Here is a 14,538-nt window from a genome sequence, read left to right on the forward strand (position 1 = left end):
ACGGCAGCCGCTTGTGCTAAGCGGGAATCCAAGTTCGATACCTGGCTCGGCACAAATTCTCGACTTTCACCATCGGAATATTTCGCTGCCCGATTTCTTCGAAGTTTTTACATTTTGCCATCGCAGCGCTGTGCGGTTAAAACATTTTTAGATGTTCCGAAATGCGGAGCTGTTTCTCAATTGGTTTCTACAGTGTCTTTAACAACTAAATTTAAATTGGATGTTGCTTCTCTTTTTTTCCTCTTTATGCGTACAGGTGTACACGCCTTAATCTTGGCCGCAACATTTCCTTTCGTTCTATAGGTTCAATTAACAAATATTAAAGAACTACTGCAGATTGATCTTTGACCTGGGTGAAGGAGTTGAATAGATCTCGTATTTTTAGCTCTTAAGGATTTCTAGAACCGGCTTTGATTATCTGGACATAACGAATTAGTTCATTTGACTGAACGATTTTGAAGATTTTCCGCTTTTCTTTTCCATTTGCTATTTCCTTTCTTTTCTCCGTGACAGGTCCATCCAGCCTGGTTACGCCCTGGTATTATCTCTGGACAGTTACCTTCATTATGTAGTTATTATTTTCCACAACATCTAAGAATAAACAACGAATAGAGCCGTGCTACAGTTCTCAACAACAAAGGGGTCTCTGCAGCCGCCCACAACGTGGCGTAGCAACAGTCTGAGACGAAGCGACTGGCGAGCAACGTGAACGTATCCGGCCCTAGTCAGCAACATCTTAAGATAACCGTCAAATGCAGCAAGAGCAAGGAGCGACAACAGCTGTAAGAAGGTAAGACATCATCAAACATCTGGCTTCTGCCATTCAGTTGCTGCTGAAAGACAGTCGTCAAATCGATTGCCCCTCTCTGCTGACACGCAACATAAATCCTCAGAGACATCTTTGTGTAACGAGTACAGATGTCTTCCACACGACAGTTGTATTCAGAGTAATCTGATTTACAACGGACATTCGGGATGTATTTTACAGATTGTCTGAAGTAGTTTGTCTTGGAGAAACTTAGAAGTTACAAACCTTATAATTACAGTAAAAATGAACCCTGTGAATTAACATTCTCCTTCGAAGTTTTAGTGTCAGGGTTGACTCATACAGGGGACGTTAAATAAGTCCAGTTTACCAGTGTGGTTTAGATTACCCGTGCCGATAATGTAACAAATAACACTTTCTTAAAAGATTCTTCGTCGCTTTGTAAATGTATTTCATACATTACGGTGTTTCGTTTTCGTTAGAAAACTAACTTCCTTCTTAAATAATAAGTGTCCCGAAAATTTCGAATATCAACGGCATAAAATTCTATTAGAAATTGGTGTTTTTGCTGACATAATTAAATTAAATGCCTCAGCTTTATCGTCTTTGTGTCACTGCAGTTTGTATCCTCAATCCCAGTATATTGTTTCCATATGTATGAGTACTTGGCTGTTCGTCTCTCTGGTGCTGAATTGGTAAAAGTCAATGGAATTCTAGATACTTTAATTTTTTCCCGCTAACCAGTTTTTATGCTCAAGCAATATTATGTCAGTAAATGTAACAATACAGTCGTCATTGCTTAATGGTGTGATTCATTTCTGTAACGCATAATTTATAACAGTAAATATCTTTTGTACATGACCTCTTACGACCTTGTGTTCCTAGTCTGACGCGTCGGGTAGTCACGTGGAGGCCGAGTTTATTTAAGGCCCCATGACAGAAAGAGGTGCTGCCCATGACTGGTATATCGTTGGTAATCTCAGCAGGAATATCGCCTACAATCGCCAGCACTGAACAACGTCGCAACAACGAGCTATTTGCCAAGGAATTTAAACCAATATTTTGGACACTACTGTGTCGGGAAGTTCAGCTATGAAACATTTACTGCTGTGTTTAGCAGCAGTATTTTTGGAACCCTTTTCTTGGACACGGTAATCTATTTACTAACGAAGGAATCAGATCTTAATTTTCTCTTACTTAGTTACGTACTTAAAATTATTTATTGAAATTGTCTATAATTTTGTTGCTGAAGAATTTCCCTATCCAGCCCACCTTTATCAGTGGTTGAAAATATCTCTTCAGTTGTAAGTCTCTTTTTATTTTTCAGTAGCTAATACTCGGCCGGTTTCCAGCTCTTACATGCGCTATGCTCTCTCTGGTGATACACCGAATCCTTTACTCGTCCACCGCGGTGCTAGGGGTCATAGCACAAAGTTATAACATCTAATGAAGGGTACGTAAGAGCCCAGACCATTCGTGTTTTAACTACTGAAAAATGAAAGGAACCTTATAAATGAAGTGGTATTTTCAAAATCCGCTACAATGCTCAGTTGCGGATGTTCTTCCAGCAGGATTGTTTGCTGCCCACCTTTGATGACAATTTTAGAACTGTACTCGTACAGAATCAGTGACGAAGTCCTAGCTGCTTTCAGGTCGGCAAGCCCTCTGACACACTCCGTTTCCAGATGGTCTACTACCAGGCGCAAGAGCAGTAGTGCAGGAGCGAAAGGTCAGGAGCGAAGCCTCGCTGGGAATCTCGTCACGTGGTCTAGCGGTTCTAGGCGCTCAGTCCGGAACCGCGCAACTGCTACGGTCGCAGGTTCGAATCCTGCCTCGGGCATGGATGTGTGTGATGTCCTTAGGTTAGTTAGGTTTAAGTAGTTCTAAGTTCTAGGGGACTGATGACCACAGATGTTAAGTCCCATAGTGCTCAGAGCCATTAAAAAAAAAAAAAAAAAAAAAAAAATCTCGTTACGGTTTCTGTCTGTACAGGTATATTTTCAAGGTGCTCAAAGAAAGACACGTGGGTCATACCGAGGATTTTAACAAACTGCGGTGAGGATGGGAGGGGGGGGGGGGTGTAAGTGTTAAAGGGACCCTTTGCCATATTATTCATGCATGTGTTTATGTCGCATTTCCCCCGTCATCACTTTACAGGAGCAAGCAAAGATGCATAAGGATCCTTTGCTGCTTCGGACCACGTTTCAATTTCGTCGAATAGAGTTGAACGGTCCCTAGTGGTACCAACCTGTACACGAATGCTAAAACTGCAGTCGCGCTGCGCTCCCAGGGGGTCAGACGACGTTTGACGGGGATGTAGCCACACAATGTCCTTCGAGAAGGGTTGAAAGATGCTAGAGTGTCAGTAGTGTCAAAGTCTGTCTAGAACGTCTCCCTGTTGCTAATCGAACTGCGAACTGTCGTTTGCGACCGCGAAATGTGTGAGAATCAACGACCCAGAGAAAGAGGTGGCCCTTTTCATTTCGATTCTAAGCGACGGTGTGCTGCAATGTTTTTCTCGGCCGCTCATTAGAAAACTGCTTGATTTGACAGCTGTGCGTCGCCGTTCTAAGCCCCATCACGGAGCCGCCAAACGAAGAGGGGGAGGGGGGGGGAGGTAAACGTGAATAAGAGGTGATGTGACTACCTTCCCGTCGAGTGACACGTCCACAGTGGCGTTGGGCACAAATGTGGTGACGTTTGGTGCAATGTGACATCATCAGACCACCTTACACGTCAAATGAACTTCTGAGTTTCGGCTTTTTATTCTCATTTGCTTTCTTGCTGTTTGAAGTGTCGTCGAGACACAGAGTAACGTCGCAGTGTGTGTGAACTCCTAAGGGACCACACTGCTTAGGTCATGGGTCGCTAGACTTATACACTACTTAAACTAATTTACGCTAAGAGCAACACACATACACACACCCATACCTGAGAGAGGACTCGAATCTCTGGCGGGAGGGGCGGCGCAAGCCGTGACATGGCACCTCTAACAGCGCGGCCACTTCGCGCGGCAACGTCGCAGTGCGCCATGCTTTTGCATCATTACAGAGGAAGGTTGTACACGCCTTTGAGCCAAATTTCAAACTTGAGGGTCGCACTGGGTAGTCCGACCATCCAGATTTAGGTCTGTCGTGATTTTCCTTAATCACTTATCGCGATTCATTTCCGCACTTCATTGTCTTAAATATTTACCTTTCTTTTTTTGGGAGGGGGGAGGGGGCTTTAGGGGGCACTATTTCGTCAGCGCCCCTATGGCTTTTCCCGCCCATCCCAGCCTAGTTACGAGCCTGGTAGAAAGTGAGCGAGTGCGGGTGTAATGTAGAGGGATGCATACATTAGACATCAAGATGCTGCTTTTACATCAGTGTTATATTCGCTTCCATCCTTCCAATGCAATTCTGCGTGGCGCTGTGGTTGCTAACTAATCGTCGACTCGTTCCTTCTCCCTGAAGTGTGCACGTGCATGAGTTGGTGGTGACTCAGTGTGGAAGATGAGTGACATCTGCTGTTCCTAATTTATGTGTACGATTTAGGAGGCAATCTGGGCATCCCTCTTATATTATTTTGTAGATGATGCCGTCACTTAACGTCTAGTAATGTCATCAGAAGATCAAAACGAATTGAGTTCCCTTCATAAATGAGCTAAGTGATATTGTGAAACTTTCGGGAAACCGAAGAAAACATTCTACTCTTGATAACAATAAATTTTTGGCTTCGGAGTAGTTATTGCCTAGTGTTCAGTTGCAATAATTTTTCCTTAATTCAAAATGTAATTACGTTGATTAATGGGTTTCTGCAATAGGACAATGGTTTCCCTACTTTTCTAGAAGCTAAATGACTAATTTCGGTGTTGTACTGTGTTTCGAAAAGAAAAATATAGACTTATAAACAGTCCTTAGAGATTTCAGTGCAAAATAAAAAGTGAGAACATGGCTTTTGCCACTTTTTCGTGTAGAATACAAATTCATACTTTCAAAATACTATTGATTTGTTAAACATGCGAGTTACTCATAGAAACTATGGTATTTATATGCACAGCTGGTATTACTGTCGTACAAAAGACAACAAGACTTACGTCCCCTTGAGAGCAAGTATGTTTTAATGAAACATCAAACCACAAGAAGAAAAGAATTTTAAAACCAAAAAACCTAGTATAGGTGAAACACTTGAAACGTCCCCTTTGAACAATTATACATGACTGTGCTTAAATTGACACACAATATTTTTAGCGCAACGCAATCTGACTTTCAAAAATCCCTACAAAAGAATGGCCCTGACTAACATTAACCTATACCTTTCACAAATCACTTACCTCACAAAAATCTTCGTTGCTCGAACTACTGCAATACAGCTAGCGCCACTACTGCCAGCTAAATAAAAGATTCGAACTACTGAAGCCACTAACTACTGATAGGCATAGTTAGAAAATGAAAGATTTTGATAGAGAAAAAACAATGTATTTACCTTAATAGTGTTCAAAAGTCATAATATATATAGCACTTCATGACATCCAGTCTTACAAATGTACTGTCTCTGATGGACACACGTCCAGATCATCCTCTCTCAAAATTCCGCCATCTCTCTCCCCACATCCACCACTGCTGTCGGCTCACCTCCAACTGCGCAACGCTATGCGCTGTTAACATCCAACTGCCCAACACTACAATAGCGAATTCCAACAATGCCACCCAGCCACAGACTGCACACAGTACAGCTGGTGGTTTTCATACAGAGCGCTAGATTTCGGTGGCGTTACCAATATAAGAATCTAAACAGCCTGTAACCTCCCCACAGATAAATAATATAAATAATATTCACATTTAGTGTAAAAGTGCAAAAATGTACACACAGTATCATAATGCAGTCGCAAAAAATGTAGAATAGTCAAGACATTGAGATATCATAAGGAAAAATGTCAAAGTTAACTGGTGTTTGTTACATCTTAAAGATTTCATAGTGCGTACAGAGAAAAGTCTACTTTCAATAGGAAAATAATCATACATACACAAAAATGGAAATTGTGCACGGTCTGATATATAACCAGAAGAAAAGCGACCTGCTAACCTTACCCTGCCGGGCACTTGCCAAGAAAAAATATAATCATCATCAGTAAGTGGTCATATAAATATTTGGAAATTGCATTACAATGTGATAAATCATAAAGTATGTTCATTCAATAAAGGGTTTAATATTGGAGACATGGTGATTGCCTTTGCTTTTTCTGGTTGTCAAAGTTTCGACATGTACTACTTTGGGGTGAGGAATGCTGCGTATTCTATATGGACCCGCGTATAGAAGCTCAAATTTACTGCATCTACTCTTTCCTCTGTTGGATAAATAGTGTGTGTGTGCTAATATCTTCTGTCCTATGTGAAAGTCACAGCGTGTACAAACCTGTTTTTGCTGTCTTCTCCGGAGCTCTGCGGCACGCTTGATGTTGTTGAGTGCAATGTCAATTATTTCATGGTGGCGTAGTCGACGAGATGTAGGAAAAGATACTAATTCTTTAATTTTGTTAGGTGGTTCAACATTTTTCAATATAACAGTAGGAGATAGCATAGTAGATTCATTTGGTATGGAGTTAATTACATCCTGGAATGAGAGTATGTGTGCGTCCCAATCAATATGTTTTTTATGGCAGTATATTCTACATAGCTTACCAATTTCTTTCATTAGCCGTTCAGAAGGGTTCGAAGAAGCGTGATATCCGGATATATAGATCGGAGAAATGTTTCTAGCTCGTAACATACGTGTCCATATTGCAGATCGAAATTGTGGTCCATTGTCGGAAATTACTTTCAATAGATGCCCTACATGAAATAAAAAATGTTTTACAAATGCATTCGAAATAGATTTAGCAGTAGCATTGCGTAACGGAGTGAAGGTAACAAATTTCGAAGTGAGTTCAACAGCGACAAAGATGTAGCAAAAACCTCTATTAGTTCTGGGAATCGGTCCAAAAATGTCTACAGCGGCCATGTGTCTCAATTTAACAGGTACAATGGGATGTAACGGAGGAATATGTGAAGTCGTGTCTGATTTAGCTTTCTGGCAGATTTTACATGACGCTAAAACTCGTCGAATACGTTTCTCCATGTTGGCAAAGTAACAGTTCTGTCTCAGTATAAGAAAACATTTTCTGGCTCCATAATGTGCGTAACTTAAATGAGTATACCAAATTAATTTGTTAACAAGTTCGTCAGGAATGCATAATAACCAGTTGTTGCTGTCAGGGTGAGAGCGGCGAAACAGAATGTTATTGCGTACAGTGTAATGGTTTCTAATGGTAACGTTATTCTTATCTTGCCAAAGGTGTATAATTTCTTTCCAAACGTTGTCTTTCATTGCTCGTGTGCTATGTCTCGTAATGACGACGAAATGAAATTTTCAAATGCAACTTGTTGAATATACATGACGCTAAAATTTGCTTGGCAGAAGTTGGTTGCGATGTCTTGCTGATTGTTACTGAGAGAACGTGATAGTGCGTCTGCTACAACATTTTGTGTACCGGGAATGTGACCAATTGTAAAATTAAATTCCTGTAAATAAAGTTTCCATCTGCTTAATCTGTCATGTGTAAATTTAGCGGAAAGTAAAAACTGTATAGCTCTATGATCTGTGTAAACGGTAGTGTGTCTTCCATAAAGAAAATGCCTAAATCTGATAAATGTCCATACAACACATAATTTTTCGAGTTCTGCAACAGAATAATTGCGTTCAGCAGGTGACAGAATGCGACTTGCAAAGGCGATGTTTTTAATTACTGTATTACCGTCTTCTTCAATTTCCTGAAAAACGGGTACGCCTAAAGCTGTGTTAGAACTGTTGGTGGCAATGGAAAAATTTCTGGTAGGATCTGGGTGTGATAAAAGTGGTGCGTTCAACAAAGCTTGTTTTAGATTGACAAATTCAGACTGAGCTTGGCTATCCCACGACCAAATAGCGTTTTTACCCGTCAACTGGCACAATCTAAGGGTGTCTAAAGCAGAGTAATGAATAAATTTACGGAAAAAGTTAATTAAACCCAAAAAGCTGCGTAGTTGTTTCTTCGTCGTAGGTACAGTAATGTCATGTAAAGCTTGAAGTTTTTCCGGCTAAGGCGCAATGCATTCTGCTGAAATTACATGTCCAAGAAATTTTATAGAAGTTTGCCAAAGTGTGATTTACTAAGATTAACTGTCAGTCCTTGTGCACGAAAAGTTTGCAACAGTTGTTCCAGAATTAAATTGTGTTCGGACCAGTTAGCTTCTGCGATTAGGATGTCGTCTACATATGTTGTGATTCTTTCTTTAAGTTCTGTCGGAAGTATAGTATTCAAACCGCGAATAAATGCTGCTGAAGAAATTGTTAAACCGAACGGTAATTTGCAAAACTGATAACAATCACCAACACAGGGAAATGCTGTGTACTTTCTGCAGTTCGGATGGAGCTGAATTTGCCAAAATCCCGATTTCAAATCTAATGTGGAATAAACAGCAGTACCATGAAATTTCTGTAGAAGTTCTTCTAGTGTCTGTGGGCGATCTGTTTCATTAATAATAATGTCATTGACATGACGCGAATCAAGTACGAGGCGAAGTGAGCCATCCCTTTTCTTAACAACATGGAGCGGGTTTATGTACAGACTAACTGCCGGTTCAATAATTCCTTGGTCTAGCATAGCTTGCAATTCTTTCTTAACTTGTTCTCTGTAGATATACGGAATAGGATAATGTTTGGCTTTAAATGTGTCATGCTGTTTAACTTGAAATTCATACATAAAACCGGACATAGTACCAGGGATGTTGTCAAAAACCGGAGCTTGCTGTAAAAGAATTTTGCGTAGCTCTGTACGTTCGTCGTCTGTATTTGCACTGCTTTGCTTTACTTTCTCAAAAATTATCTGCATAACGTCATAGTCAGCTTCGTCTGGTGTATTGTAGTTGTGTACATACGTATCTGTGAACAATGTGGAATGACAATCCGTGTTACGCGATGTAGAAATGACCTCTGTTCTATTAATTGCCTGCTCATATGCAGATAAAGCGTGCTGAAATTCTAATGCGAGTTGTACATTCTCATCCTTTAACATTAAATAGGAATTTTGAAAGTCAATAATTGCGTCATGTTGTACCAAAAAATTCGTATCTAAAATAACGTCTGTTGTCAATAAGGGAACAATCCAAAAATTTGAGTGGAGCGGATGACCTGCAATACAAAATTATAATTGTGTCTGTAATTTTACATTTACTAGATACTGCTCCTTTTACTTTAGTTTTGCCTAATGGTAACGTAGGATAAATATTCTCTTTGTTACATTCGTTGAAAGTTTCTTCATTTATAACTGACATAGGTGATCCAGAATCGATTACTGCTGAAAATGTGGATGATCCAATCTTTACTTCAATGACAGTGTGGGAAATGGTTTTTTGAATAACAGGTTTTTCATGCAAAAGAGTGTCTCGGATGTCGTCAAAAGTTATAACATTTTCGTGAACAACATTCTGCGTGTCAAAAGTAGTGCTTACGTTGTTGGAAGACGCAACCTGTACTGTATCTAGTCAAATTCTTTCTGACGTGCCGTTATTTGCGGGAGGATGCTGTGGCATTTCAACTATTTGTACTGTTCTGCTATTTCGTCCTGACGCATTAGGTTCAGGATGATACCTACTGTCTGGTTCATTCATGATAATCTGTTTTTGCGGATGATTCTGCTGCTGGTAAGACCTACAGTTATTAAATGTACGCTGAAAATGTGCTCATTACTTTTACGTCTGTCATGATAGTCATTGCTATACGGTGCGTTGCGATAGGAGTTGAAATGATGTGTTTTCTCTACGTACTGATTTCCTTGTTGCGGTGCGTTACTACACTCCTGGAAATTGAAATAAGAACACCGTGAATTCTTTGTCCCAGGAAGGGGAAACTTTATTGACACATTCCTGGGGTCAGATACATCACATGATCACACTGACAGAACCACAGGCACATAGACACAGGCAACAGAGCATGCACAATGTCGGCACTAGTACAGTGTATATCCACCTTTCGCAGCAATGCAGGCTGCTATTCTCCCATGGAGACGATCGTAGAGATGCTGGATGTAGTCCTGTGGAACGGCTTGCCATGCCATTTCCACCTGGCGCCTCAGTTGGACCAGCGTTCGTGCTGGACGTGCAGACCGCGTGAGACGACGCTTCATCCAGTCCCAAACATGCTCAATGGGGGACAGATTCGGAGATCTTGCTGGCCAGGGTAGTTGACTTACACCTTCTAGAGCACGTTGGGTGGCACGGGATACATGCGGACGTGCATTGTCCTGTTGGAACAGCAAGTTCCCTTGCCGGTCTAGGAATGGTAGAACGATGGGTTCGATGACGGTTTGGATGTACCGTGCACTATTCAGTGTCCCCTCGACGATCACCAGTGGTGTACGGCCAGTGTAGGAGATCGCTCCCCACACCATGATGCCGGGTGTTGGCCCTGTGTGCCTCGGTCGTATGCAGTCCTGATTGTGGCGCTCACCTGCACGGCGCCAAACACGCATACGACCATCATTGGCACCAAGGCAGAAGCGACTCTCATCGCTGAAGACGACACGTCTCCATTCGTCCCTCCATTCACGCCTGTCGCGACACCACTGGAGGCGGGCTGCACGATGTTGGGGCGTGAGCGGAAGACGGCCTAACGGTGTGCGGGACCGTAGCCCAGCTTCATGGAGACGGTTGCGAATGGTCCTCGCCGATACCCCAGGAGCAACAGTGTCCCTAATTTGCTGGGAAGTGGCGGTGCGGTCCCCTACGGCACTGCGTAGGATCCTACGGTCTTGGCGTGCATCCGTGCGTCGCTACGGTCCGGTCCCAGGTCGACGGGCACGTGCACCTTCCGCCGACCACTGGCGACAACATCGATGTACTGTGGAGACCTCACGCCCCACGTGTTGAGCAATTCGGCGGTACGTCCACCCGGCCTCCCGCATGCCCACTGTACGCCCTCGCTCAAAGTCCGTCAACTGCACATACGCTTCACGTCCACGCTGTCGCGGCATGCTACCAGTGTTAAAGACTGCGATGGAGCTCCGTATGCCACGGAAAACTGGCTGACACTGACGGCGGCGGTGCACAAATGCTGCGCAGCTAGCGCCATTCGACGGCCAACACCGCGGTTTCTGGTGTGTCCGCTGTGCCGTGCGTGTGATCATTGCTTGTACAGCCCTCTCGCAGTGTCCGAAGCAAGTATGGTGGGTCTGACACACCGGTGTCAATGTGTTCTTTTTTCCATTTCCAGGAGTGTATTTGGTGGAGCCAACGCTATACGTGTAGACAGCGAAACACTGAAGCTTGGTAGACCTTGCACGTTACATTGTTGGTTAGGTATGCTAACCGGCTGGTTTTGTTGCTGTCGTGGCGAAAAACCTCTATTGTTACCAAAATGTGTTTCCTGTTGCTGATAATTTTGACGATACTGATAATTAAAATTTTGTCTGTTATTAAAGTTCTGGTGGTTGTCGTTCGTGGAGCGTCTACTACCTTTGCTATTGAAATAGCGTGGCTGATCGTAATTACTGTATGTTGTTTGGCCTTGATTATGATGTGACAAATTTTTGTTTATGAAAGAATAATCTGATTGCTGAAATTCCAAAAGCTGTAACAGGTCTCTAAATGCCGAAATATTTTCTTTCTGCTGTCCTGTTATAAGTGATACTCTTTAACGATCGTGGCAATTTAGAAATACATAATTGGATAAGTGCTGATTCACTGTATGGCTCACTTAAGTATTGGTTTTGTTGTACCATGTGTTCAAAAAATTGCGTGACAGTGGAAAAATTTGAGTTCTCATAATTCGGTAGGCTAATTAATTGATCCTTGATTCCGCGCTGTGTCGTCTTCGACCAATACGCTGACAGAAAAGCATTCTGAAATTCTTCTACCGAGTAGCATTGTCTCGCGATCGGTCTCATACGAGTTGCCGGTTCGCCTTTCAAAAAACTGCAAATAAATTCAAGTTTGTGTGTTACGGGCCAAGTTGGTGGAAAAGCAAAGCTAAATTGTTGTATCCAATCCAAGGGGTGAATCTGCGTTCTGTCATTCTTAAATACCTTAAATTTTCTCAAGGATAGAAAGTGCTTATAATCAAAATTATCGTCTCTGTATGTCTGAGCAGGTTCAGGATTGTATGATAATCTGTTTGTCTGGGACTGTTCGGAATCTAAGACACGTACACTCTGTAAATTACCTAAATAACACTGGCTGTGTGAATGTGACAAATGTTCACAATGTGGCGTATGCTGTGACGTGTTAGAAGCTGAAACATTTTTCATTTCTGTCACTTCTTGCTGTAAAGACGACAATTTTCTACGCAATGAATTATTGGACGAATTTATCTCACTGATTGTCTGCTGCAAATTTTGGAATTCGGGTGTTTGATTGAAAGAAATCGGTGGCGCATCGTCTGATTTGGTGTCATCGTTATTTTCGATAACGTCAATACGACTGGCCAATTCATGAAATTTTTCAGTCAGTGCTTTTACGTGGTCGTCGTTTCTAGTGCCACAAGCATTAATTTGTTTTTGTATTTTACGTGTGGTTTTGTTCAATTTCTTAACGTCTGCTTTGATGGCATCAGGATCCTGTATTAATTGTAATTGTTCAAGTCTGTTGGTCACTGTCTGAAAGGCTACTGTGTGTGTGTCTGTAGATCGGAGATTTCATCATGCAATTCGGTGTTCAGCTGTTTGATTTCGTCTCATACTGTAGCAATATTGTTGTCTACGTATGTTTTTGCATTCGTAAACATATTACGCTTATCTTCCTGTCTCTGTGCAGTAATTGTTTCCGTGACTTGTTTCTTCACTTTGTTCTGTTCCTGTATGAATTTACGGTAACGAGTTTCACTGTTTTGTAGGTGGTGATTTAACCATTTGGTCATTGTCTGACTCACAAAAAGGTTTGCCAATCGGATGTGCACTGCTGGTAACTACATCGGAATCAAATAAATTTGACGTGTTTTATGTATATTGTTCAACTTCGTTAGAAATATTTATCTGTTCACTGTATAAATTTTGCAAATCAGGTTTGTTAAACAGGGCAGCGTTCATTGTAACGGAAAGTGCCGCGTCATCAATTGTCGTTAAATTTACAGAGGACACAATTGAATTTGTTTGCTCATCATTTAGATTAGAATCATTACTGGTGGTCGGTACGCACTGATTGTCTGTAACTGTAGGATTCTCATTAAGACACTGAGTGTCGCTAGGATTATCAGTCAAATTATTCAAGTCGGCTTTTTCACTCATTACGGATCGCGATGTACTGTTAGCACCTTTTCGCGGCATTTTCACAAGTCAACGATAAGCACAAAATCAAACAAAGACAAAACAAAAATGGAACAAATACAGTGACAACAAAGAGCAATAAATTGCCGATGATCTGTGAAAGAAAGGGTGACAAATCAGTAAATGCGTTGCGCCAGATGCAAACTACATTTATCATTAGGTAAATAAGAGCAGATATATGACTACTTCTCAGAAATTCACAAAAATACCATCCTGGTAGGTTGTCGACAAGTGTAACCTCCCCACAGATAAATAATATACATAATATTCACATTTAGTGTAACCTCCCAACAGAAAAGTTTCGAAACCTCCCAACAGTAAAAATATAATTATTTAATTCACATTCAGTGTAACTACCCAACAGATAAATTCCGTAACCTACCAATAATAAAAATGTGACTAGCCTCTCAATAAAAAAATTGTCACTCACTTATAACCTTTCAATAATGACTGTGAATTTAAACTGGTGAATTTTGGACGTCAGCAGCGCTGCGTCATGGCCCTGAAAGATCATTCTGAATAAATTGAAAATTCTTACCTCAATAAGGTCGCCGGATAAGGCGTATATATCTGCTCCTATAAGAAATATTTCTGGCACAGCCCTGTGCAATGCTGGCCGATAGATTTGTCATGTATAAAAAGAAACAACTGATTTTTCTTTACAATAATCGGGATGACCATGAATTGGAGAAATTAGTAAGTTCTTTAAATTGAGATGAATGATTATCAAAAGTTAATTTTTATAAATAAGATTGTTATTAAGAGATTTTTTTAAACATTTACATGGGACTTGATATAACAATAGTACATATGTGCGAGGCTGCTTTTACCTTATAATATATCGTTCAGGCCCCGCCATCGCTCCCCACGACCGGCCCAGCCAACTTCATACACACCGCTGCTCGCTAGCAACTACTTACTCCAACTACCACAGTTCCTCCTGCATACAATACTGCTCTCTGGTCTGAGATTCTCTTATACCTTACGTATCGCAGGCAGCGCGTGAGCAATCCATCGAAATTACATCTGCTCAAGTGCGCTAGCAACGAATTTCTTAATCTTGGACCTCTTACAAGCCTACTTACATAGCCCTCACGCTCCCCACAAAAAATTTTACAAATTGTTTTGGGCAGTGGCCAATACAGATTAAAAAAATTTTTACATAAGTACAATAACAAAGATATTAAATGCCCACACTTATTGATACACTGTTGGTCAAAAGCGAAGATTTTCTCACAAGACAATGCTGACTCTTGACATGCAGACAGGTAATGGGCCACAACAGAGCATACCCACAGCAGAGTCAGTCGAAGTTTTGAAGAATATTGGTAGGTAGGTCATCAAAGAGCAGACCCACTGTAGTCCTAGTAGAGATTATGGTATTGGTGGGCCACGACAGGTGCAGACCCACTGCAGTCCTTGTAGATATAATGGTATTGGTGAGTCATCAAAGGTG

The sequence above is a fragment of the Schistocerca piceifrons genome, chromosome 5 (assembly GCF_021461385.2).
Source record: "Schistocerca piceifrons isolate TAMUIC-IGC-003096 chromosome 5, iqSchPice1.1, whole genome shotgun sequence".
NCBI lineage: Eukaryota > Metazoa > Arthropoda > Insecta > Orthoptera > Acrididae > Schistocerca > Schistocerca piceifrons.